This window comes from Lathamus discolor, chromosome 1 (genome assembly GCF_037157495.1).
Source record: "Lathamus discolor isolate bLatDis1 chromosome 1, bLatDis1.hap1, whole genome shotgun sequence".
Classification (NCBI taxonomy): Eukaryota; Metazoa; Chordata; class Aves; order Psittaciformes; family Psittacidae; genus Lathamus; species Lathamus discolor.
In genome coordinates this window covers 65699933-65723736 of record NC_088884.1, presented here as the reverse complement: position 1 = coordinate 65723736, position 23804 = coordinate 65699933, and the positions used below count along the sequence as shown (strand labels likewise).

Below are 23804 nucleotides of genomic sequence, written 5' to 3'. Positions count from 1 at the left end.
ACCAAGTATCTTTGTTATTCCTTCCTCAGTAAAAGATTGGATGAAACCTGGTGAAACAAACAAGATAACTCAAAACTAGTTGGAACAATTTTAGAAAAAGCAATCACTAAATATATCTTAATTATATCTATCAGATGTTTCATACTTTTTTCATGTGTGGCAAGTATGAATAAAAAGAACAAAGAAAAATTTTGCTTATGAACACATTTATAAGGAGTTAATTTCTAATCAAGAAACTCCTTGGATCGGTCTAGGCATGGAGAACAGGGGTTGCTGCAGAATTCAGATTTCTGTGCATCTGTGCTCCTGGTCTGGATATCCACTAGTTCTGTAGTTTGTTACATGGAAAAAGACACTCACCAGTAGTTTCTGTAGCTGTGCCCTCCAGGTAAGAAGCTGTCGTACCTGAGGACAGTAATTATGAGAATTAAATATCTCCTGTACACTTGGAGGAGATGAAAGTTTTAATCTCCACAGCAAACAGCACCTATCTGAGTAACCCAGCACTCTCCAGTCTGGAAAGACCTTCAGCTGTGGGTCCCTAAGACTTATTTTGACCTCTAGCACTCACAGGCTTCATAGAGTGATGAGACCATCTGAATTTTCATCACTGCTTCCCAACAGCATCTTAGATCTTTGCACTGAACTTGTGTTATCATAGAATGGTTTGGGTGGGAAGGGACCTTCAAAGGTCATCTAGTCCAACCCCCGTGCAATGAGCAGGAGCATCTTCAACTAGAGCAGGTTGCCCAGAACCACATCCAGCCTGGCACAAGCACTAGGAAAAGCTCCTGTGCAGCTTTTATCTTACAAAGAGAACAGGAATTCAGCCATTGCAAGATTTATCTCAACTGAAGGGAAGAGGGAGCACAGCATGTAACCGCCACCTGCAAGCAAACCCATGAAGATGGGGATGCCAGGGAAGGGCCCCTAGCAAAAACATGGCCTAAGGCCATGTTTTAGACATGTATTCATTTAATATCACTAACACTGCACTAGCATGCTTCCATGGGATACCATGCTTCCAGGAAATAATGTAATTTAGGTAGAAACTCATCCAGTACCTTAATGATATGTTCCTCAGTAGAAAACTGGGTGAAATACGAATTTCACACGCACACACACACACGGATACCGCTGTTTGGGGAAAGCTGCTCTACCCAAACAAACCCCACCACGCTGGATGCCCCGGGCGCCCTCGCCTCGCTGCCAGCACACACACACCGAGGAGGCATCCACCCAGGGTCCCGCCAGGCGGTCACGCCACCTCAGCTCACCCCGGTCCCCGCTTACCTGGTGCCGCCGTGGGGAAGGCCAGCACTGGGGCCACCCAAGCCAGGAGGAGCAGCGTTGCCCTCGCCATAGCCCGCTGCGAGAGCCCGGTGGGGCGGAGAACTCGGCGGCGCCGCTACTTGAGGAGCAGCGGGGCCGAAAGGGGGCGGGGGGGCAGAGGGGATGCACGCCCGGGGCCATCCAAAAGCACATTCCCGCATTTCACAGGCAGCTGAAATTCCCCTCTTAGGCTGCTCGCTGGTTGCAGAAGCTTAGCCCGGGGGCAGCGATCCCCCCTCTCCAGCTGGAGCCGCCTTGCCCGGCTGGTGCTGCCGGAGGGGGCCGCTCCCAGCGTAGCCTCGGCTTTGGTATTTCCAGATTCTGCGGCCAGGCCCGAAGAAGTCTAAAAGCACGGATAAGGTTGTTTTGGGGTTTGTTTTTGCATGCTGTAAGCTCATCTAACAGAATTTAATACGTTGCTTTATAACCCCAGTTTGGGAGGGGGTGTGGAGTTTTCTGGATGGGTCCTGACTTTTAATAATTCTTTTGCATGTTATTATATTGGCCTGAAATAAGACTAGTTTATTTATTATTTCCTAGAGTTAAAAAAAAAGCAGTCGGCCTTAATTACACCACAATTCTCGTCTTCCTCCCCATTTCTTGTAAAGAGCCTGTCCAGATCACCCTGATTTGAGCCTGCTGCCTTTATGAGCGGCCCCATCGAATCCCAGGGTATTGCTCTTAGATATTCTATGACTGCCTTCTCAAACTGTGAACATCTCAGGAGTCACCTGCTGCAGTGTGCCTAAAACCCCTATTAAACATCCACAAAGAGGTGAGTGCCTTCAGAGGTCTACCTTCTAATTCCCCTCATCAGGAAGTTGTCTTTCCTCCTTGAGGAAAGCAACTGCCAGAATTCAAATGACTTACCTTAATTAACAATATGAGACACTAGAGGTGATTGAAATATCTTAATTAAAGGCTATATATTCTTTTGAATACTCTTTTTCCTGGTTTAGACAGGGTGAGGTGATAACTGTGTGGTCATTAATATCAGACCTGGGTCCTGAAGGGTTAAGGAGCAGTACTGAGTTGTGCACAAGGTCTGATTTCTGATGAATCAATGTGGGACAGCAATTAAGCCCGTGATTTTTTACAGCTGTGGAAGGTCAGATAATGACTGATCTGGCATCAAGACTAGCTGTACAAAGTTGAGCCTTCAATATTTGTAAGGGGTTCCAAACAAGCACAAAGTAAGGATATTTTGACATGACGTTAGAAGATCTCAGGGCTGTGATGCCAAAGCCTGGTCTCAATTTCTTTGCTTACCAGAAAGTGTCTCCTCTTCCTGTTCAGTACTCATGTACTCTTCATAATACAAGGCCCATCTGCTCAGCTCTTAGGAAAAGAAACAACCCCCCCAACCCCAGGTGCTGGATTAAACATGCAGAAATTATGAAGCATTTTAATGGAAAGATAAGGAGGCACTAGTAAACAACAGTATCTGCAGAAGAATATGGTTTCAAACTGGAATCTGATAGACCCTGTACAAACTCTGTTATGGAATACCACAGAGTGCTGATTACAGCCTGTGTAAGACTGGCATGGGCTTCAGCCAGTATGCGTGCAAAGAATTAAAAGGTGACCAATCTAGTGTTTCTACATAAGACTCTGAGCTCCCATGGTCTCCTTGGTGCCCAGCTCTTCTGCCACATAACTGATGCAATCCCAGAGAGGAAGCAGTGAAAAAAAGAAAGAAATTTCCTCTAAGGGAAAAGATGAAATTATGAAGAGAGAATTAAACACAGTGGAAATGCGTTGTTTATTAATCCCCAGTGTTCTTCCTCACTGAAACCCCCCTTTCTCAGGTACCTTGATCTTGCTTGTCACTTAACTATCACCTTGTTGTGCTTTGTTCCAAGTCACTTAGCATCCCTGTTCTGTGGTTCTGACACATCACTGATTACTTTGTATTATCTGCAGCTTGCACTTTCTTCTGTTGCCCATCTAATATTCCTATCTGCTTGCCTTCCACTTGCTAAATGTCCAGGCTCATGCTTTTGCCTGTATCTTGGAGTGATTTCTGGCTTTGTGGGCTGTGTCTTCATCCTGAAGAGAGGAAGGCCAGGGTAAGTTTGAAAGAGAGTAAGCAGCAAGATCTGTAAAACAGATGTGCCACAAACCAGCTTTCCCACAAAAAGTAAATGAAGGGGATTCTGTTACTCTCGCTGGTGCTGCAGGTCACATCAGGTGATTGGATTCCGTCGTGTATGGATTCCTCAGCTATTCCAAACTTTTCTGACACAGGTTAGGGATGCAATATAAGCTGTGCTCACAGGCTTGCCTTTGTCAGTTTGCTCTCCTGGAAAACACCAGTTATATCTCTGGTGTTTTTGCATTTCTGGGTTTGACAGAGGAAGTGTCTTATTTTAGCATTCACAGCAAACTCATGTGCTGTAGGCTGAGCTCGCTCTTTGTTACCCCCTTCTTAAACACAACACATTTTATACAGTTGTGCAAGATGTTTATTTTTCTTGGTGCTGCATGACTATCTCAACCCTAGATACCATTGAGATTTAAAATAAGAAGCAAGGGAATATGAAGAGACTTTTGCATGAGTCTCCACTTTCAGGTCTATGAAATACCCTGACACCACAGAACAAACCTATCTCCTTACATATTTCTCTAATGTCAGTTATTAAGGCACATGCATTTGCTGAAAAGGGAAATTGTAACCCAGGAGAGAACATGCAGACAGACCTGCTCTAACATCAGAGCTGAGATCTATACATTATTGAGGATGCATGTCTGCCATCCTACCTCAACTGCACTTGCTACCATCTCAGGTTGGGTGTTACGGTGTTTCACAATTTCAGTTTTAGGGGCTGTGTTTTATTATTTGCTGTTTATTCACTGGCTTCCTCTGCAAGCACAACTGAATGAGCATGGGGGCCTGATCCTCCGGGGAAAAAAAAAAAAAAAAGCCAAAACCTTGGAGTTACATGAGGTCTGCATAAAAACTGTGGAGCAGTTTGACCATTGTTATGAGGAAAGAGCTAAGAGTCCATAATAAAAGCACACACTGAAATCAGCTTAGAAATATGTTTTTTAAACTGAATGTACATAAGGATATGGCTTCAAGAACATGTTGCGAAAGGCAATTTTTTTTTAAATACATGGTTTTCATCGAATTGTAGAAATTCTTTCTTAAATTTCCAAGTATCTTCAAATTGTCTCCTCTCTGTACAGCTGGGACTAAGAAAACTAATCACTGTTGCACCTAAACACAGAAGGAGTGCTGCAAGCATGTGAGGACTAATCCAGCTTCTACTGCAACCCCTGTAACTCTCAAGGGTCCAAGAGTTACTTCTACTGCTGAATCAAGCTTTCAAACTCAGTAATGTTTGAACCTGCAGTTAGAGACAGCACAGCCAGCCAGGGACAGCAGCTTTGCAGGAACCCGGACCTGAAGCCAACAGGAGGCTGAAGAAGTGCCTAAAACTGAAGATACAGAAGGTTTCAGGGAGCTCAGGATGTGGAAGCAAGCCAGAAACCAGTTGTTCTTAACTGCGCTGATCTTAAGGAATTTGGGAGCTGGATGGACTATCTCTTGATGTAGATTAAAAGATGTTTTAGTCTCACATATAGGGGAAAAATAATCCTGCAAGTTAGATACATAAGGCTCTGAAATAGACTTTGAGGGCAAACGGATCAAGAAAATTGAACTTCAGCCTTTTGCCATGAGTCATGCTCAGAAGCACAGGAAGTTCAGGAATCCCTCTGAAATTTACTAATGAACAAATTGTTTCATTGTTACATTTTAATAATAACTTCCTCATTTTTTGTGTGTGATTTTTATCCCAGCAGGTGAAGAAGGCAAACATGGTATGCAATCTCTGGACAAGAGGCAGCTTTAACACTGTTTTAGTCTCTTCACAACTTGCAGTGTGCCTTGTGTTTGTTATGTCATCTATCAGTGGAGTTTATATTGGAGAATGATTAATAGCATGGAAAATCTTAAAATATTTTAATTATTGTACATTATCTCTCAGTAGACCCATCCAGTTTGTCTCAGGTGGAAGTAGATTCCTACTCTGATAGTCCTTCTACACTACAGAAAAGCTCCAGGCTTCTTCAGTTAGTGCGTGGAAACTTCAGCTGCTTCCCCTGCAAAACCATATATAGCTCCAAGAACAGGGCTGACTCTGTTATTTTCATTAGTTGTCACCAACTAACAGAAGTCCTGCTGTTCAAACTTCTGCTGTCAGTGACATCTCTCATCATCATCCGGATCTGAGCACAAGGGCGACTGTCATTCTATAAACCATCCTTGAGATGAGGCCCAAAAAATGGTAGTCTCCAGCTCACCTTATTCCAGCTTTGCAGAATCTGTAGGGTGAGCACAGACAAAAGCTGTTGATGATTAATCACTCTAGACTGTCACTCTGACACACCAAGGAAAGCTATAAAATAGGTCTGTTATGACATGATCATGCCCCATGAACATTTTCACTCTAAGAAATGGTGAAGAAAATCATCACAGACACGAGGATTTTAACAAATTCAAGAACACTCTTTTATTAAAGCTTTATGTGCTTCTGTTCATCAGGGGAAATGCTTTTCATGTTGTGGCTTGAATTTTCCTTTTATATAAATGAAATGTTGGGAAAATGGCTGTTTACTTCCACTGTGGTACAGTTGTGTAATACACTACAGAGGGAGAGAAAAAAGACAAAATGATTGAAAAATGTTAATTGCACAGTGAAGTTTAGGTGTATATTTCAGACGTAACCTAGATAAATAGATTAGGTGCAGAACTGCAATGCGAATTATATTTAATAGCATAAATATTTAGGAGACAAATTGTCCCACTGAATCAAGTTGCAGGATAAAGAGGCAAAGCGTTGGTACTAGCAGCGATCTGTAGCTTGACTCCTCATATCCAGAACTCCAGGATGGGCTGACACCAAAGCATCAGATATTAAAAGTAACAGTACATGGGATGTTGTTCTCTGTGTTGCCATATCATTGAGTAGTGGGATAAGGTCAGATGGATCCAAAAGTTCTGCCAACCAAAGCTGACGTAGATCTAAGCTGACTTTCATTTTACCAAAGAAATCTCCACTTGGAGACAGTTAAAAAATTTTGTCTTAATACGATGAACAAGTGCACTGCCTGCAGTGGCAATTCAGCATAAATGCATTACCCATCTAAAGCACCTGTATTTAATATAAGAAACATATATCAAAGGTAAAACTGATTTTTTTCTTTTTTCTTCAAGAAAAGTAGGATACCAAGAAGAGAATTCAAATACTCTTCTCCGATCCAATCCAGTTTTCTTCAGACATGCTGGATGTAGCTGCAAAGAACAAAAGCAGGGCTGAACTCAGTGATTAAACATGTAATTATTTTAATAAGGGGTAATGCCAGTGTATGGAGTTCGTCTAGGCTATGCTGGCTAGAAACTTTCTAATGGAATATTTTTCTGTATTTAAATTCTGATCGATCAAAAAAACCTTCCCAATGCTTGCATCAAAGCATTACTAAGTCATAAAGAATGAAGTTAATATCCTGTCTTAGTTTCGGGAAAAGAGTTTCAAGTTTTCATTTAAAAATGTATTTTCTTAGTTCCAGAAAAATCTAAAGCACTACAGATCTTGTGTTGCTTGTGGTGCACTTTCAGGCAGAGTTCCCTTTAATACATAGAGGTCTGGACTCTCCTGGGTGGTCTTACAGGGTCCCTCGTGGTCTTGCCTTTCTGTATTCCAGTAGAGAAATAAAATACAAAAATATAAACCAATTAAAATAAAAGCACATCTTAATTTGTAGTGAAAATAAATATTTTGAGGAACACCATTTTTGCCCCAAATGCTTTGTAACATAAAATTTGATCATTCAGTACTTTATCCTCCTTGAAGCAAAACTGATGACTCTAATAGTGGACTTTTCCCCACAGCACAATTTCTCTTTCCAGTGTCCTAACAAAGTCTCTGGGGTACGGTGTGTATGGCTGAGGAGTGGCTGACTATGGGAACCACCCCTTCTTCACCAAATTCCAACTATCCTAATAAAAAAAGAGTTGAACAGAGGATATATTTGACCTCCCTGTCTATCTTTTGGTCAATAACTAAAGAAAAGCTGTAAGAAAGTAACAGGAAGAAGCAAAGAAACAGAATTCACTTACCATGTGATTGCCCACTGTGCCACCAGCCCAGCTGACCATTCGTAAACTAGATTCCACGTCTCCTCCACTAAGGTCCCCATTTGGTTTTCCAGATTCCAAGATACCAGAATCACCATGAGAAACATTCATGCATAAGTGCACAAAACATACAAAATGAGGTGATATTTCTCCAATGCTCTGTTCAGCTCCTAATTCATTTGGGATTACAGAATGGAGTATAGTGAAATTGTATGATGTTCTGGTTTACTTCATCATCCTCTAGCACACCCCTGGGAGCCAGGGCCGTGTGTTGGTTTTCCACACCTTTGTGTCAAAGTTACATTTGGGAAAATTAGAACTAAAAGCACTAGGAGACCATCTGCCTTCCCCCAGTCCCTGAGGAGTACAGTAACATACAAGACAATGCATACTTTATTTGCAGAGGAGGATCATCTTGAACTTGCACCCCTAGACATAGGACTAGGATACTGCAATTAGAAAAAAGAAAAAAAACAAACCCAGATGTATTGTTGAAGAACATATGTATCCACAGAGCTGGTCCCCAGCTTGCCCTCTGTGAAAACAAAGGAAGCTTGTCTGAATGGACCAGAACAGTAATACCCTGATGATACAGCTCTGAAAATATCCTTGGAGTTCAGGGATAGTCCAGACCACAGGAGTCAGGTAGTTTTCTGTTCAGTACAGAGGGTGGCTTAGATTCAAGAAGCAATGCAAGATACATTTGAGACTTCTGCAGTACTTTAATACTACCAACTCATTCAGGGAGAAAACCTAGGTTTGATGAATAAGGCATCTAGGGTTGCCTGATTCTTATCCATCATTATCCATCATTGAGCATCTTGTACAGCCTGGTCATGTGGTATTGCAGTCACTGAATTTGCTGCTTCAGGAATGCAGACAAGCCAATTCTTAGCTTGAAGCAAGAAAGGGTTCTAGGTGAAATCTCTCCTCTGAAATATCAATGAACTTCAAAATGTGCTAAGGTTACCTTGTGTTTGTATCACCACTTTTTCTAATGTTACTGCTGTCTTGAATGAAGCCCCCATGGCAGACAGAGTAGAGAGGAAGAGATCTGAATGTGTTTGAAGAAAGCTCTCCTCCCCAGTGAACCTTATTGTAACAAAAAGAAAAGACATTTAAGAGTGAACTATTCAAGTCCCCTACCTATAAGGAAGATTGCCTATATGGACTAGAGAGTCCAGCTGTGCAGATAAGTGGTTAGCTGATTTATTTCGAAGACAGCAGGCTACGATATAGTCTGTCATTTAGGGGGAGCTGTGTGAGTTTTACCATTCCAAGGCACTGGAAGTCCAGGAAGTGATGAAGTCTTTGGCTTATTTCTGAAGAGCAACACATCTTGAGCATGTGCACACCAAATATCCAGCTGCAGGCATGCAAGCCGTATGAAAGGTACAAAATGAAGCAGTACAGCTCATGAAAGTTTCTCCATGTTCACAGCACAGGTCCTAACCAGATCATCAGTCTCCCAAGCATTTCTGCTGGAGGACTTGCAAGGACGTGCCATGGCTCCCTTGCTGCCCAAGCACAGTTAGCTGTCTATCTTTCACGTGCATGGAAGCAGGACGCAACTGGGATCAGATCTCCACTCTGAGGTTCTCCTGCCTGTAAAGATGGCTTGGCTCTAGGATGATTTTCTGCATAGGCAGGTAGAGAGCTTTTTCTAACCAAGTTCTCACTTGGTGACTTGATGCCACCTATTAGCCACAACAGCATTTCTGTTGCTTTCCACGTAAGTAGACTTTGTTACAATTTCTCTCAGGAATTTATGCAGTGGTGAGAATTGCTAAGCAGAGCCCGAATATTGAGTGTTCTGCTAGCTCAGAATTTGGCTGTCTAGGAAAGAAGGTGTACAGGATTGAAAAGATGGATGATAGTACCTCCTTCTTCAGGCGAGCTCCTGTCCCTCCTATTCCCACACTGCGCCCTTTAAAAAGAGTGTGCCAAATTTCCACAGAAAATGGTTTGAAGCTACCCCTAGTTTAGGATTTTAGTTGTTCTTTTTACATTTTTCTATTTGCTTTCATCAAGGTCCTGAAATGTTTCCCTTAGTCTGTGCAGTTTAATCAAGGTTGTCCTTTTAGTGTCTTGTTTGCATTCTTTTCATTATCTCCTTCAGTCTTTATGCATGCATTACTGTGTCCACAAATAAGAAGGATGGTGCTTATCAGCCAGGTCTGAAAGAATAGCTGAAAGTCCAGGAAAAAAGAGGCCAAGCCTCAGCAGGAATGAGTCTTACTCATAGCCCTGGGGATGTGTCTGAAGCCAGAGGGTGAAAGAATGCAATATAAGGAATTGTGGAAGCTCCAGGGAAAAGGAAAGGGAGAGGAAACAAAGGAGACAACTCCCTAGTGCCAGATTTACCATGTAGTCACATACATGACATACAGATTTATCATACAGTCACATATGATTGTTTAGATATCATGTGTCATACTGTGATGTCATATATATTACCAATGGCCACACAACCTGGTTTAAACAACTCAGTAACAGATAGGGCATTTTCCTCTCAGGCAGTGTTTAAGAAGGAGTTTGCCTTTATGTTCTGGAGTAGGAGGGTGTGAGCATGAAACAGTTGCAAGGAGAGAGTCGTTTTGTTTGCCCATATCCTTAATATTGTTAGAATGAGAAACCATCACAAGCTGTCCCTGAGAACAACCAGGCTGATGAAGCAGAGAGCTGATCAACTGGTGTGGCTGCACTGGCCAAAAAAGTAACTGAAGCCCAAAGGGATCTGCAAGAACCAGCTGCAAACCTGCCCATGTGTAGCTTTCTGTCTGCCAAGAGCCATCAGCTGGGAAATACTTTCCATTACAGCATCGCTAGTTAGGTTATAAACATTGAAAAACCCACCCAGATTCAGTGAACACAATTGTATTCTCTGCCCATGGAGCATGAAGCTCAGGTTTAAGTTTGTTAAACTAGCCTTAAATGCTATAGTGGATTGCCAAAATCATGATGGGTTTTGGTTGGTGTCCCAGATTCTCAGTAACCAGCAAGATATCCCAGTCACTTCAGTTTTAGTTGAAACTCCTCATTTTAATAAGAGTACTTTTCCCCTTCAGAGTCAGTGGGCAGTATATACATGCTTCTTACCCAGTTGTCTGAACAATTCAGGTGGTTGCCTTTGAGATGCTAGGACTTGCCCCTGAAATTCCTGTAGATCTGCCTGCAGTAACTGGAGTTTGTGTTATCTGGTGAGTCCCTTTCTGGTTTATAATCAGTGATACTTTGTCATTGGTCCTGAAATGCCTTTCCCTTTGCTTCATTTGCATATGCAGCATCTGTGTAGATGTGTGTTCAGTTCAGCTCCTTGGTTCTGAAATAATGACTTTCTGCTTAGTAGGGCCTGCATGCCAGGAATTAATGACTGCTGCTCCATGTTCCTTTTCAATAATCTGCTATTACTGAACAAGTTATGTATGGAAAACCACATCTCTTTAGCTCTTGAAGACTGTGGCTTTTTTCTTGCTTCTAAAGAAAGCTGGAGGTAAGTAATTTGGACTGGGAACTTCACTGGGTTGTAGGGGTTATCTGGGAGTCTGACGTGAGATATCTATCTTGAGATTCTTCCAGCTAAATCAGATCAAGTTAGTGAATGACAAAAACATGCAGGTCCATTTCAGATCAAAATGTTACCGGCCACCTATTCTTTTCTTATCTTTGTTTTTTAAACACTACTTTTTCCATGGTATTTGAAGACCTGGATTTACCCCAGAGCATCTGGCAAGCAAAAGGATGATCTGAAGAAACCCAGCCATTTTCTTCTACTATTCATATGGTGGCTCTGCTCCATGGGGCAGGGATTCTGTCTTTAGTACTTACCAGGGCAGCATCCTGCTTTATGACAACAGCTCAGAGGTGTTACAGCCATACAAATACTGAATGTTATATTTCTTCTAGTCTGACTAACATCAGAATAACCACCAGCATATTAAGTGCTTTACTAAATCTCTTTATTGACTTCTGGTACATATGAAAAATAATAAAACATAATAATTACAGATAAATGCATCTCAACCCTAAGGTGGCTCAGTTCCAGTGCAGGACTGATCTAACTGAAGCTACAGGATTTGGAAAAAAAACCATCCCAAAACAAAACAAATACAGAATGAATTACTGCCTCAAGACAGAAACAACATATTGTATCTCTGTGAGAAGCTCTTCTGGACAAGTAGAACAAAATCATTTTGTTCAAGACAGTGGGGGGATAAGAATGAGACTTCTCTACTAAACAAATACAGTTTCTTGAATTTTCAACACCCCTTTCATATAAATCCCACTAAAAGCTGTTGGGAGAAGAAAAATCACATCCAAACCTAGGCTTCATTAAAAAGTTCAGTGCAACCTTTCACATTCCCTGTTTTATCTATTAATTTTTGCACTTACACATTCCTAATCTAAAAGCTTATTTATATTGCAGATTATTGCAAAATCAAGTCAGGTGTGAAATAAAAGTGATGTCTCAAACCGGTCCACAGGGTCAGTTGTGTTGTCTAGACAAGATCCAAATTCAACTTTCAAAGCAGCAGCTTGAGCTCATGCCTTGGTGCATGCACTGTTATAATTGGATGGTTGCTGGTATTATAGGATTAAGCAAATTCCAAGTAATAATATATGTTTTGTCCATATATGGAGAGATTAGAGGTTTAATGGAGACCCTGGAAGATGTAACTGAAGAGTGATCTGACTGATGGCATGTCTTCTTTCATAAAGGTCTCTTCAGAGAAAATAATGTAAAAATAAACAAGCATTATGTCTTGTTTTGCTGAGGAAACAGAGCCTTCCTCTGCCGAGTTATCTGGAAATAAGAGAATCAAAAGCCAACAGAAGTAGAGTACCTCACTGAAGTTCAGTCTGCTGTGAGTGTCCTGCGAGTAAAGAGAGGGCACTTATTTGCCGTAAGGACCATGGTAAGACATGCCATGCATTGGGATGGAGGCATGGTCATGCAGACATATGACTTGTGAGATGTTCAGTGACAGGGGCACTGGTCCTGGCATGGTATGGGGCATGGTGTCTTCAGCATGGTCAGTGATGGCTTCCAGAGAAAGTGGCCTGGAGGATTAATTAAACGTGCTTTGTATTTCTACAGGAAGCACTAGGTGCAGATGGGAAGGTTTTCTCTGGAGGGCTGTTCACTGACATACCTAATCCAAATCAGACAACTGTTCTCTTGGTTTCCTTCAAATCCCAGACTGAACAACACAAGTGGCTTGTCTCCTGTCCCTTCACCAGGTTACTGTCAATCCTGGTTGTCAACCCTAGTGTCAACCTCCAGCTGCACCCAGCCGTGTGCTTGTTTCTTGTCATGGCAGACCTGAGGCATTATTTCACTCCACAGCTGCGAGACATCTATGATTAAGTTATTAAATTTCTTGCAGTAAAAGCAGCAGGAACAATACCTACAGTTCTGCTGAAGCTGCTCCGTTAATTGCAGCATACAGAAGCAGCTAGATATCTAGTGTCACTGTGAATGGCTGGCTGGTTGAATTTGTGATGGTGACTTTAGCATTTGGCTTGGGATGCTTCCTTGCATCTCCTCTGATAAACGCAAACGTATTGTATGAAAACATAAATATAAAAATGGCTTACTCTGTGCATCAGGAGGACGGCAGCATCTGTCTCAGAGGCTGTGACATTTCACTGCCAAGAGGATGACAGTGATGAGCAGAATCACTGCAGTGAAGTATAGGGTGACAGCAACGTAACACCAGTGTGAGTTCTCCAAACAGGTCACTGCCAAAAGAATAAGGGAGAGGGGTCTCATCACAGTCAGAAGCAAGCCAGCTGTTGTTCTGAGCTATGGGAGTATGCGAAATCATTGTAGCTAGGCCTTCGGCAGGAATGTGTTGCATTGTGTGCTATAGATCTAGCACCTGTGCGAAGTGAAGAGCAAGTTCGTGAGGATATTCTCAGCGTGCTGCAAAAGCAGCTGAAAACTTTTTGAAGTTTTTTCAGCTAAGTGTACCTGTAGAAGCTAAATCTTGCTTTGGAAATTCTTTTCTTAACCAAAAACCAAATGCCTGAAAACTGGAAAGCAGTGGGTCCCAGCATTTTAGGTATTAAGTAGAAAAAAAATCCCATCACTTTATATATTTATATATTTATATATAAATATATAAAGTAGGTTTATATGTATATAATATGTATTAAATATGTATAATATAAATATATAATATATAATATAATTTATGTATATTTATAATATAATATATGTATAATATAAATATATATAATATATATAAATATGTATAATATAAATATGTATTTATATGTATATAAACCTGTCTATATGTATGTTTATATATAAAATCACATTTTCAGGGTCAGTCCTAGTTTTTATCATTATAGCTGTTAAGAAGATGTTTAGAAATGTGAGCTCTCAACCAACTTCTGTGGCAGTGGACAGCTTTGCTAACACTGCTGTAAGAACACTTTGCCATGCAGTTTGCCTGTAAGCCCTGCACAGCACTGCCAGTGCTTCTCGCTCTGGAATATACCCTGCCTTTCCCTTGGAGAATAGCTTGCAAGGCTCATGCTACTATGGGCTATTTTTCTGAGGTTACACAACTGAAGACCCACAAGGAAATCCTGAAGTTCACATACAGGCTTTAACAAAAAGTTTTATGGGTAATTTGAAATTCTAGAGATTCTTTCCCCAGATGATTATCCTTTTTAAGCATAACAAAGCAGTGCATGTTTATTTAGTCAAATTCCTGCCTCCATCATTTTTGGTTCCAACTGTAATCCTGCCCAGGACCATTGTGTTCTTTTGATCCTCATTCCTTAACACTTTCTAGGCTGATCTGTATGGTAAAAAACCCCAACAATCTAGAATTAGATCAAACACCTGACTTCTGTGATTTTAAAGAGATTTCAGTGAAGAATGGGAAGGGACAAGGCTCACCTATCGCATTTATCTGTATACATATCATACGGCTTGTGAAATTCCTTGAACGAAAGTCTGATCACCTGGACATACAGGCAGTGTAGGCAGAATTAGAGAAGGGAAGGAAGGAAGGGCGAACTGGGATATAAAAAGGCAGCCAACAAACAGGTGGGCTGATAGCGATACATCAAAACAGCATTACTGACAACACTTTTCATGCTGTAGTCCAGTCCTGGTTTCACTGGTATAAAACCAGAGGACATTTAAATGAAAGCAAGAAATTGGTTTTGCCTTTGTAACAGCAGGACTGAGATCTCCACTGGGCCCATTCTCTTGTCTGCCTGACTGCTACTTTTAATCAGAAAGACCATCAGAAGCTTTCAGTTTCCTTTTCCTTGTGGTAAGGCCAAATTAAGCCACAAATGGAAACATTTGTTCTCACTAGCATTTTCTGCTAACATTTCATCTATAAATACCTTAATTGTTCTTATGAATTGCACAAATTTTCTTTCCTTTTCTTCTTCTTTTTCACGAGTTAAAACTCATGCCCAATATATTCTTTCACTTTGAAGAATCAAATTTACTTTCAGGACTGGTTACACAGTTTGAGAAAACAGTTTAAAGCATCTTAAGATTTTTACTTAAGAAAAGATAGATGTAATTTATCTTGCAAATAACTTTTCAAAACCTAATTTTTGCTTTCTAGCTATCACTTTCTGAAAGTAACTAATTTTCTGTGCTTTAAATACTATTTCTGACCTGTTCATTCACCCTAATGTATTTGGGAATGAAAAACAATTGACAGAAATTGTTGCTAAAAAGAGCAGAAGAGTTTGCAAGTGCCTTTATTGCAAAATGCATTTTAACCACATGTTCTGAGCATCCCTCAGGAGTGGGAAGCAGGCAAAAATGGATCAAAATCACCTGCAGCAAACATAGTAAGTCGTACTGTCCCATACCTGGAAAAGTGTGCTGCTGGCTGGGTGGAGAGTTGCTGTGTTTTATGTGGGTCTAACTCACTAGAGGCATGTAATGGCAGTTTTTCCTGCTGCCAGGTCCTGGACATCCAGTGGACTACACTGACTGCGTGGTGCATGTTCATTTTCTTCTGGGATCCTTCTGGGATGAGCTATCTGGTCGCTTCTCAGAAGGAAGCAAGTCATATTGCCGAGAACCATTCTTTTCCCACAGTTTTTACTCCCAGATTTTACTCCCTCTTTTACACCCAGAACTGATGTCCAGCAACAGCCCCAGTGGATGTTCCCATGATCTACCTGAGACCCCTTATTATGCTCCCAGCAGCATATTGCAATGTTGTCTGTGCCGTGCTTTTAAAAAACCCACACACTTTGGTGAGGTACAACACAGCCTTTTAAATACAGGCATTTCTGAAACAGAATGCACAGGCAGAGGAGGTCTCATGGAGCCCAAAGGAGGTAAAGTGGCCAGGGGCTGGTTTGGTCCAGCATGGTTTGCACTGAGGCCTATGCAGGGAAATCCATCTGCACCAACAGGCCCTGGGGCCGCCTTTTGCTCCCAGATGCTGTCTGTATGGGTAGCACAGAAATAAGCCCAAGGCTCACTTGACTTGAGTCCCAGAGGAAAGGGACACCAGCCCTGTGGATCCTCACAGCCTTAGCTGGGGCTGAGGCACAGAAAGTTCAGCCTAATGGAAACCTGGGGGCTGTGACTCCACTTGCTGACACTGAACACACTGTCACCAGTAGCCTTCAGGCACTCACTGGGAAAACCAGCAGCTGGGAAAGCTTTTGAAGGTCTTTTAATTTGCCTAGATCATATCAACACCTCTTTGGGCACTTAGCCCTGAGAAACTCCTCCCCTAGACGTAATTATAATGGTATACGAAGAGGATAAAACACACTGAGAAAATGTGAAGTGTCCTGCAGTGCTGCAGTACCTGCATGTGCAGTCTTGGGTGTGCTGTCAGGTCTGTGCCATTTCACATTCACCTCCGTGTATGTGGTTGTATCACCTGTAAAGACAAGAAGTGCTATGATTAGATAACCTGCCCAAAGTCAGCCTTTGCCATTCTCATTGCATCCAGTACCCTACGGCATCAGTCCTTCTCTGAGACAGTGGGAAGACCAAGCATACACAAGAGAGGTTGTGGTTTTTTGGTTTGTTTTTTCTTTTCTAGATATTTGTGTGTCATTGAATGAATGTGACAAAAAGCAGTTAATGCAAATAAGTGGAAAACATGGAAAAGTACATGCAAATAAGTGTCCTGCTGTGCAGTTTTCCAAATAAATAACATACGTTATTAACTTGTTAAATTTTAGAAAATTAAAAACCCCTTTAAGTGACTGTAGATTATCACACACTAAACTATTATTAGTTCAGTTTCTTTCTTAGTATTCCATATCTTAGACATGCATGTATACGTTCAGTCAATCTGCAAGCAGAAGTCAATCAATGGCAACATTTTTGGCTAATTTTTTTTTACTATTTACTTCTCAATAAACCTTTTCTTCCAAGTGAATTCAGATCTTGCACATGGGTATGAAGCACACCCGTTTTCTACTGTGTCTTCTTTTATAAAGAGGAGCACAATTCCTATTGGAACAAAACTATGCATGTGCACAGAGCAGAGACAAGCTGCTTTTCAATCACTTATAAATTAAATAGATTTTTTAACAATTCAGAGTAAACCACCAAATGTAAAATATTATGCGAAATATAAACATACTGTTTCCATTTCATCCACAGATTTTTTGTTCCTCAAGTTCATTCTTCCATGTATTTAAATGAGGTTTTAATTAATCACTGGTAAGCACTACTGCAGACAGAGCACAGATTTTCAGTACAAACCATTAATTCAGCTTTCTCCTCAAAAAAGGGGTAGGCTTGTGTATAGTCAATTCTCAGCCAGGACTTCCTTTCCCCCCTGACTGCTCCCCCCCCACCCCCGGGCTCCCATTGCTAGTCACAGAACACAGAAACTTGTCCAGAGAAGACTTAAGAATAGACTTATCTGAATCTTTATTGCTTTGTTTAATTCATGACCACTCTCATTTGTCAGCAGAGGAGGTCCTATCCTCTGTCAGTGCCCTGGACACATGCTTTCCATGACTAAGAGCCATTTGCAAAGGAAACTTTACATCTTTGACGCAGAGTTGGCACCACCACTCAAATTGCAGCAGCCTTCATCCTCCACTGAATTGAGACACCCATTCCCCTGGGCTTGGACACCCACATTTCACATACCAGGCTAAGACATGGCTGCCTTTAGACAGAGCACATTCAGGCAAAATAAGCCTTAGCTTTTCTATTACTGGGAGACATGCCTTCCAAATGCAAAAGGATTGCCTCTTGCTACATGTGGAGCATGTGGCAGGCACTCTGGCACCTTCTGTAGTACTATCTCATATTAGGCTTTCAAATTTGACAGGGCAGAGGTCAATGCGCATACCAGGGGCTGCTGGAGATCTCCCCATTACATATCTGGTGGTCAGTCAGTACAAACCCCTCATATGCCCTGGTAACCACCAGCATGGTTGCAACCATTAAAAGAATGTTTTCAGTCATGTGTTACAAGAGTTTTACAATCAAGGGAGAGCATTAAAACTGTTGTCAGGGGCAGTTTCCCACAGGAGTGGGGTTGCCTGGAAACCCATACATTTCCAGCCTGCCCAAGCTTCAACAAGGAAGAGTTTTCATCTGAGAGGCTCTCCGGAGTGCTTGGTCACCTGGGCAGTTTTGCCAACACTTAATGCCAAGTTGGGCTGGAAAAGGAAGTGGCAACAGGATTTTCAGTAGCAGCCATTTTCCTGAGAAAGTGGGTGGATTTCTGAGGTTGCTTTGCTTTAACATCAAGAGCTAAGCATTGCTCTCCTTATCTTAGGAGGTTTTGTCTATACTTATCTGTCATTATGTATGGATGCTTACACTGGCCATCTGCATAACAGAAGAGATCTGTTTCACTATAACTGTAAAAGGAGTGGCCTCTTTTGGCTGTTTAGCTCCGTGGGCAGTGTTAAAGCTCAGTCAAGGCAAAGATGATGTTTAAGTACCTGACCTCTATTAAGAGCTGCATCACATAGGCAGTGCTTTCAAATTTATAAACTTAAAGGTACTCTCAGAAGACATCTCACTGCCCAGAGGGTGTCTGCAGGACTGTTGGCCCAAATCATCACTATTGTACAATTAGAAAAACTCTTGGGAAAAGGAAGATGACTAGAGACTTAATGAGGTGGTGAACTTCCTAATGTCACAGTATATCCTCCATCTTGTGATATTAAACCTGCAGATGAACTGTCAGAGTAAAGGGGAGAGGGGAAGCAGTATGCTATGGGACATGCCTGACTGACCCCAGCAGTTTTGGCTAGGTGTGGCAGAGGAAGGAAGGAAGAAAAAGCTATATTTTTATATCAACACTGCCTTGCAGGTTGCCTGCTTTGCATGTTTTGCCTAATTTCCCAAGAGCTACTTACATCAAATTTGCTTGCTGATAGTGTCTGAAATAAGATGGGTGTTTTTCTTAACAGAAAAATCAGATTATCCTCTAAAGTGCCATGGGGAACAGGAGCAAATGCAGACTTCAGCAGTGCAAAATGTAGGTCAAGGCCAGAAACATTGAGATTAAACTCTATCCACCACATCCATAACAATCAAGGAAGTAGAAGGGGACCGAAGGAAGAGGAGAAGCAGGGTGCAGACTAGCCAGGGGACAGGCATAGTGGGTGTGGGGAAGCAGACCAAACTGAGAGCTATGTAATCAGATAAGACAGCACAAATACTGAAGTCTCTCCAAAACATGCTCAGAGGAAGGGCAGTATGAAACCCCTTTTCTTTGCTGGCCGAGGCTATTATTCCTGTCTCACAGGAGCAACTTTAGCCTTTCCAAGTCTTGCTGTATCAATGATCTAATGTAAAATATGCATGGAGTAAGACAGCAACTGCTTCCTTTGAGCTTTTTCAGGCAGGTGGGTGACAGCGAACTTAACTCTCTGAACTCACTGTAGCACAGAAAATACCAATCGTTTGCCTGAAGAAAAGCAACCTCCTAAGGATTGTCAAAGCTGCTGAGGTCTACCTTAGGCTTATGAAAAATACTGAATCTAAACCTTTTTTAGTGCCAAGCACTATCAAATCCCTGCCATGCTGAACACAGCATCTTGCTTGCGCAGCAGTCAAGGAGTCAGAGCAGTTAACAGCGTTTGGCAGACAATGAGGACTACAATTTCGCTTAGCTCATGCTCTTAACTATGAAAGCAATTGAGTACATGTGGAAATCGAAGATATTGTAAAAATATATAATGGAAATGTACATACATAAGAACACAAAAACATTTTATGTTATATATATTTATACTACATATAATAAATTATATATGCATGTTATACATTTAACATTATATATTCTAGATTACAGATTACATACTATATGTTATGTATTGTATATTATATGGTACATACTATATACTATGTATTTTATATTATATACTATATATTCTTTATATCCTATATATGTTTATATAGAATCATAGAATAGTTAGGGTTGTAAAGGACCTCAAGATCATCTAGTTCCAACCCCCCTGCCATGGACAGGGACACCTCTCACTAAACCATCCCACACAAGGCTTCATCCAACCTGGCCTTGAACACTGCCAGGGATGGAGCACTCACAACCTCCCTGGGCAACCAATTCCAGTGTCTCACCACCCTAACATGAAAGAATATATTTCTATAATCATACAGATAGGGTTTTTTTTACTTTATAACTAGGACACACTGATAGTTTTAAGAATTCAATATCAAAGTATTTCTTCATGAAAGATATTACTGTCATCTTGTAGGAAAAATTGTTTTAGGATGTTACTAAAGAAAAGCATTTCTTAGGACACCACAAGGGATGCAAGATTCACAGAAGTAACAAGCATATAGTCATTGCAATTGAAAAGGTTTTCCCAAAAGCTTATGGAGGGGTAAACACCATGTTGTCACACTCTAAAACACAAGAAATACATTTTGCCTGGAATTTGGTTACAGAATTAGCCCCATAATTGGCCATAATTCTTTTTTCTTAGGCACTCTCTTTCCAAGCTTCTCATCCTGGTGACTTTCACAAGTACGTTACTGGGTTAGAGGGCTCTCAGGATCACTTACAACAGCAATTTCTAAGCATAATTCATTGAAGTTCATTATGAAGCTGCATGAAAGCACCTGGGACTATAAAATACAACTGTACATTTAAATAATAGTTTCAGGTGAGAAAAATAAAAAATATGGAACAGACTTTTATGCTCTCAAATTTTGAAACATTTTGTACAAATGTTTGGTTCTACGGGGCATGTGTGTGCTTTTCTGTAAGTACTTATGGCGTAGTTCTACACTGCAGTAATGGAGATTGTCCTGGCAATACTGCTTTTTTACCGTGAACTGATCACACAATCTAAGGGGCAAACTGAGTTAACACATGAAAGACAAGGAGGTCATACCTGTACTTTTAATACCGTGTCCTAAGGAGGAATCTACAAAACGTTTTCTTATAGAATAATTTTTTCTTTGCTAACATATTCAGGACACATTTTCCTTTCATACTGTGACCTCTGATTATTATAATTTTAAATAAATTTCCCACACTTAATTGTCTTATAACTAGCAAATATCAATTTATTTATCAGAATTTAAAAAATTAAACTTGGCACTTTGTTTAAAAAACATGAAGTTTTCCTAATCATATCCATTAATTGTTATATTTTGTGCTTTATTTCTTGAAAATAAATTTTTGGGATTTATTTATTTCTTGAAAATAGATTTTTGGAAAAGGGAAAAAGGGAGAAAGAAAGTAGAAAAGAAAAAAAAAAAGAAAAAAGTAAAAAGAAAAGAAAAGGAAAAGAAAAGAAAAGGAGAAAAGAATACAAGAAAAGAAAAGAAAAAAGAAAAGGAGAAAAGAATAAAAGAAAAAAGAAAAGAAAAGAGAAGAAAAAAAGAAAAGAAAAGAGAAGAGAAGAGAAAAGAAAAGAAAAGTAAAGAAAAGAAAAGAAAAGAAAAGAAAAGAAAAGAAAAGAAAAGAAAAGAAAAGAAAAGAAAAGAAAAGAAAAGAAAAGAAAAGAAAAGAAAAGAAAAGAAAAAAGAAAAGAAAGAAAAGAAAAGAAAAGAAAAGAAAAGAAAAGAAAAGAAAAGAAAAGAAAAGAAAAGAAAAGAAAAGAAAAGAAAAGAAAAGAAAAGAAAAGAAAAGAAAAGAAAAGAAAGAAAAGAAAAGGAAAGAAAAGAAAAAAAGAAAAGAAAAGGAAAGAAAAGAAAAAAGAAAAGAAAGAAAAGAAAAGAAAAGAAAAGAAAAGAAAAGAAAAGAAAAGAAAAGAAAAGAAAAGAAAAGAAAAGAAAAGAAAAGAAAAGAAAAGAAAAGAAAAGAAAAAAGAAAAGAAAGAAAAGAAAAGAAAAGAAAAGAAAAGAAAAGAAAAGAAAAGAAAAGAAAAGAAAAGAAAAGAAAAGAAAAGAAAAGAAAAGAAAAGAAAAGAAAAGAAAAGAAAAGAAAAGAAAAGAAAGAAAAGAAAAGGAAAGAAAAGAAAAAAAGAAAAGAAAAGGAAAGAAAAAAAGAAAAGAAAAAAGAAAAGAGAAAGAAAGAACTACCATTTTACAATTTAAAATATTTCTGGTGTTTAGAAAATTAATCGAATTAAAATATAAAATGCAAATGTATTGCAGGAGAGAGAAGCCCATTCAGTGCTATCAGTGTACTGTAACTGCCAATGTTTCCAATACTCTGTATTAGTATCTCCAATGTTTGATCATTAATGTGTTTCAGAAACAGCACATTTCAGCCATACTACTGAAATCCAGAATGCGATTTTAAAGGTCATTCTTTACTTTTGCTAGAAGTCAATATTACTTCTATTAAAAAATATGAATTTGCCAAGCAAATAGATTTATAATAAACAGAGATGGAGATTAGTAGTTACAAAAATGCTTTCAGCATGACTTAGCTTCACGCTTCGATTTAAGAACAAATTAAAGTTTTCAGAATGTGTCACCAAGCGGTGGAAAAGTAATATTAAGATGACCATTTCTTACCTGTATCTGAAGTTTGTGAAGTAAAATGAACTCTTTCCTTTGGCAATACCTCCGCATAAACCACCTCACTTGCCATTTTGAAAAGAAGCTTTCAGATCTGCAATCAAAATGGACTCATTGAAGAAGTAGTACCCCATATCACACCCTTTCTGGCCTCACCCCACCCATCGTACCACATTAGGCCAAAAGAAATGTTTAGATGTCTGTAAACCGGAAGGAAATGAGACACTTCTTTTTTCTTTCTTTCTTTCTTTTTTTTTTTTTTTTTAATGTAAATTCTCTCCTTGTAGCTTCTGATAAACATTTCTGAATTCTCAGCCACTTCTCTTGGTGCACTTCTACTAAAAACCGCATACCTGCAATTTCTATCAACTTTTTCATAAATTGTGACCTTCACCTCACACATTTTCATTTAGAACCTGAGCTGGCAACACTCTGAGTATGTATATAGAATCATAGAATAGTTAGGGTTGGAAAGGACCTCAAGATCATCTAGTTCCAACCCCACTGCCATAGGCAGGGACATCTCACACTAAACCATCCCACACAAGGCTTCATCCAGCCTGGCTTTGAACACTGCCAGGGATGGAGCACTCACAACCTCCCTGGGCAACCAATTCCAGTGCCTCACCACCCTAACAGGAAAGAATTTCCTCCTTATATCCAATCTAAACTTCCCCTGTTTAAGTTTTAACCCGTTACCCCTTGTCCTGTCACTACAGTCCCTGATGAAGAGTCCCTCCCCAGCATCCCTATAGGCCCCCTTCAGGTACTGGAAGGCTGCTATGAGGTCCCCACGCAGCCTTCTCTTCTCCAGGCTGAACAGCCTCAACTTCCTCAGCCTGTCTTCATACGGGAGGTGCTCCAGTCCCCTGATCATCCTCGTGGCCCTCCTCTGGACTTGTTCCAACAGTTCCATATCCTTTTTATGTTGAGGACACCAGAACTGCACACAATACTCCAGGTGAGGTCTCACAAGAGCAGAGCAGAGGAGCAGGATCACCTCCTTCGACCTGCTGGTCACGCTCCTTTTGATGCAGCCCAGGATACGGTTGGCTTTCTGGGCTGCGAGCGCACACTGAAGCCAGCTCATGTTCATTTTCTCATTGACCAGCACCCCCAAGTCCTTCTCTGCAGGGCTGCTCTGGATCACTTCTCTGCCCAACCTGTAGCTGTGCCTGGGATTGCTCCGACCCAGGTATAGGACCTTGCACTTGGCATGGTTGAACTTCAAGAGGTTGGCATCAGCCCACCTCACAAGCGTGTCCAGGTTCCTCTGGATGGCATCCCTTCCCTCCAGCATATCAACCGGACCACACAGCTTGGTGTCATCGGCAAACTTGCTGAGGGCGCACTCAATCCCACTGTCCATGTCACCAACAATGATGTTGAACAAGACCG

General features: G+C 40.6%; 2 long non-coding RNA genes across 7 annotated transcripts; one reads left to right on the top strand and one right to left on the bottom strand.

The window, feature by feature from the left end:
* The first annotated feature begins 1476 nt into the window (after nt 1-1476).
* Nucleotides 1477-7373, top strand: LOC136012464 (uncharacterized). 2 transcript variants are annotated; one of them, XR_010611770.1, is made up of 3 exons: nt 1477-1692; nt 1941-2107; nt 5140-7373. It is a non-coding gene; the product is annotated as an uncharacterized LOC136012464 (long non-coding RNA). The 2 variants fall into 2 exon arrangements; XR_010611776.1 differs by having other exon boundaries at nt 5137-7373.
* Nucleotides 5825-22595, bottom strand: LOC136012432 (uncharacterized). Of its 5 annotated transcripts, XR_010611742.1 has the most exons (5): nt 22577-22595; nt 22404-22500; nt 16288-16362; nt 13073-13216; nt 11412-12278 (listed from the first exon to the last, which is right to left on the bottom strand). It is a non-coding gene; the product is annotated as an uncharacterized LOC136012432 (long non-coding RNA). The 5 variants fall into 5 exon arrangements; XR_010611754.1 differs by lacking the exons at nt 11412-12278; nt 22577-22595 and adding an exon at nt 5825-8009 and having other exon boundaries at nt 22404-22563; XR_010611760.1 differs by lacking the exons at nt 11412-12278; nt 22577-22595 and adding an exon at nt 5825-5982 and having other exon boundaries at nt 22404-22562.
* Nucleotides 22596-23804: the final 1209 nt, after the last annotated feature.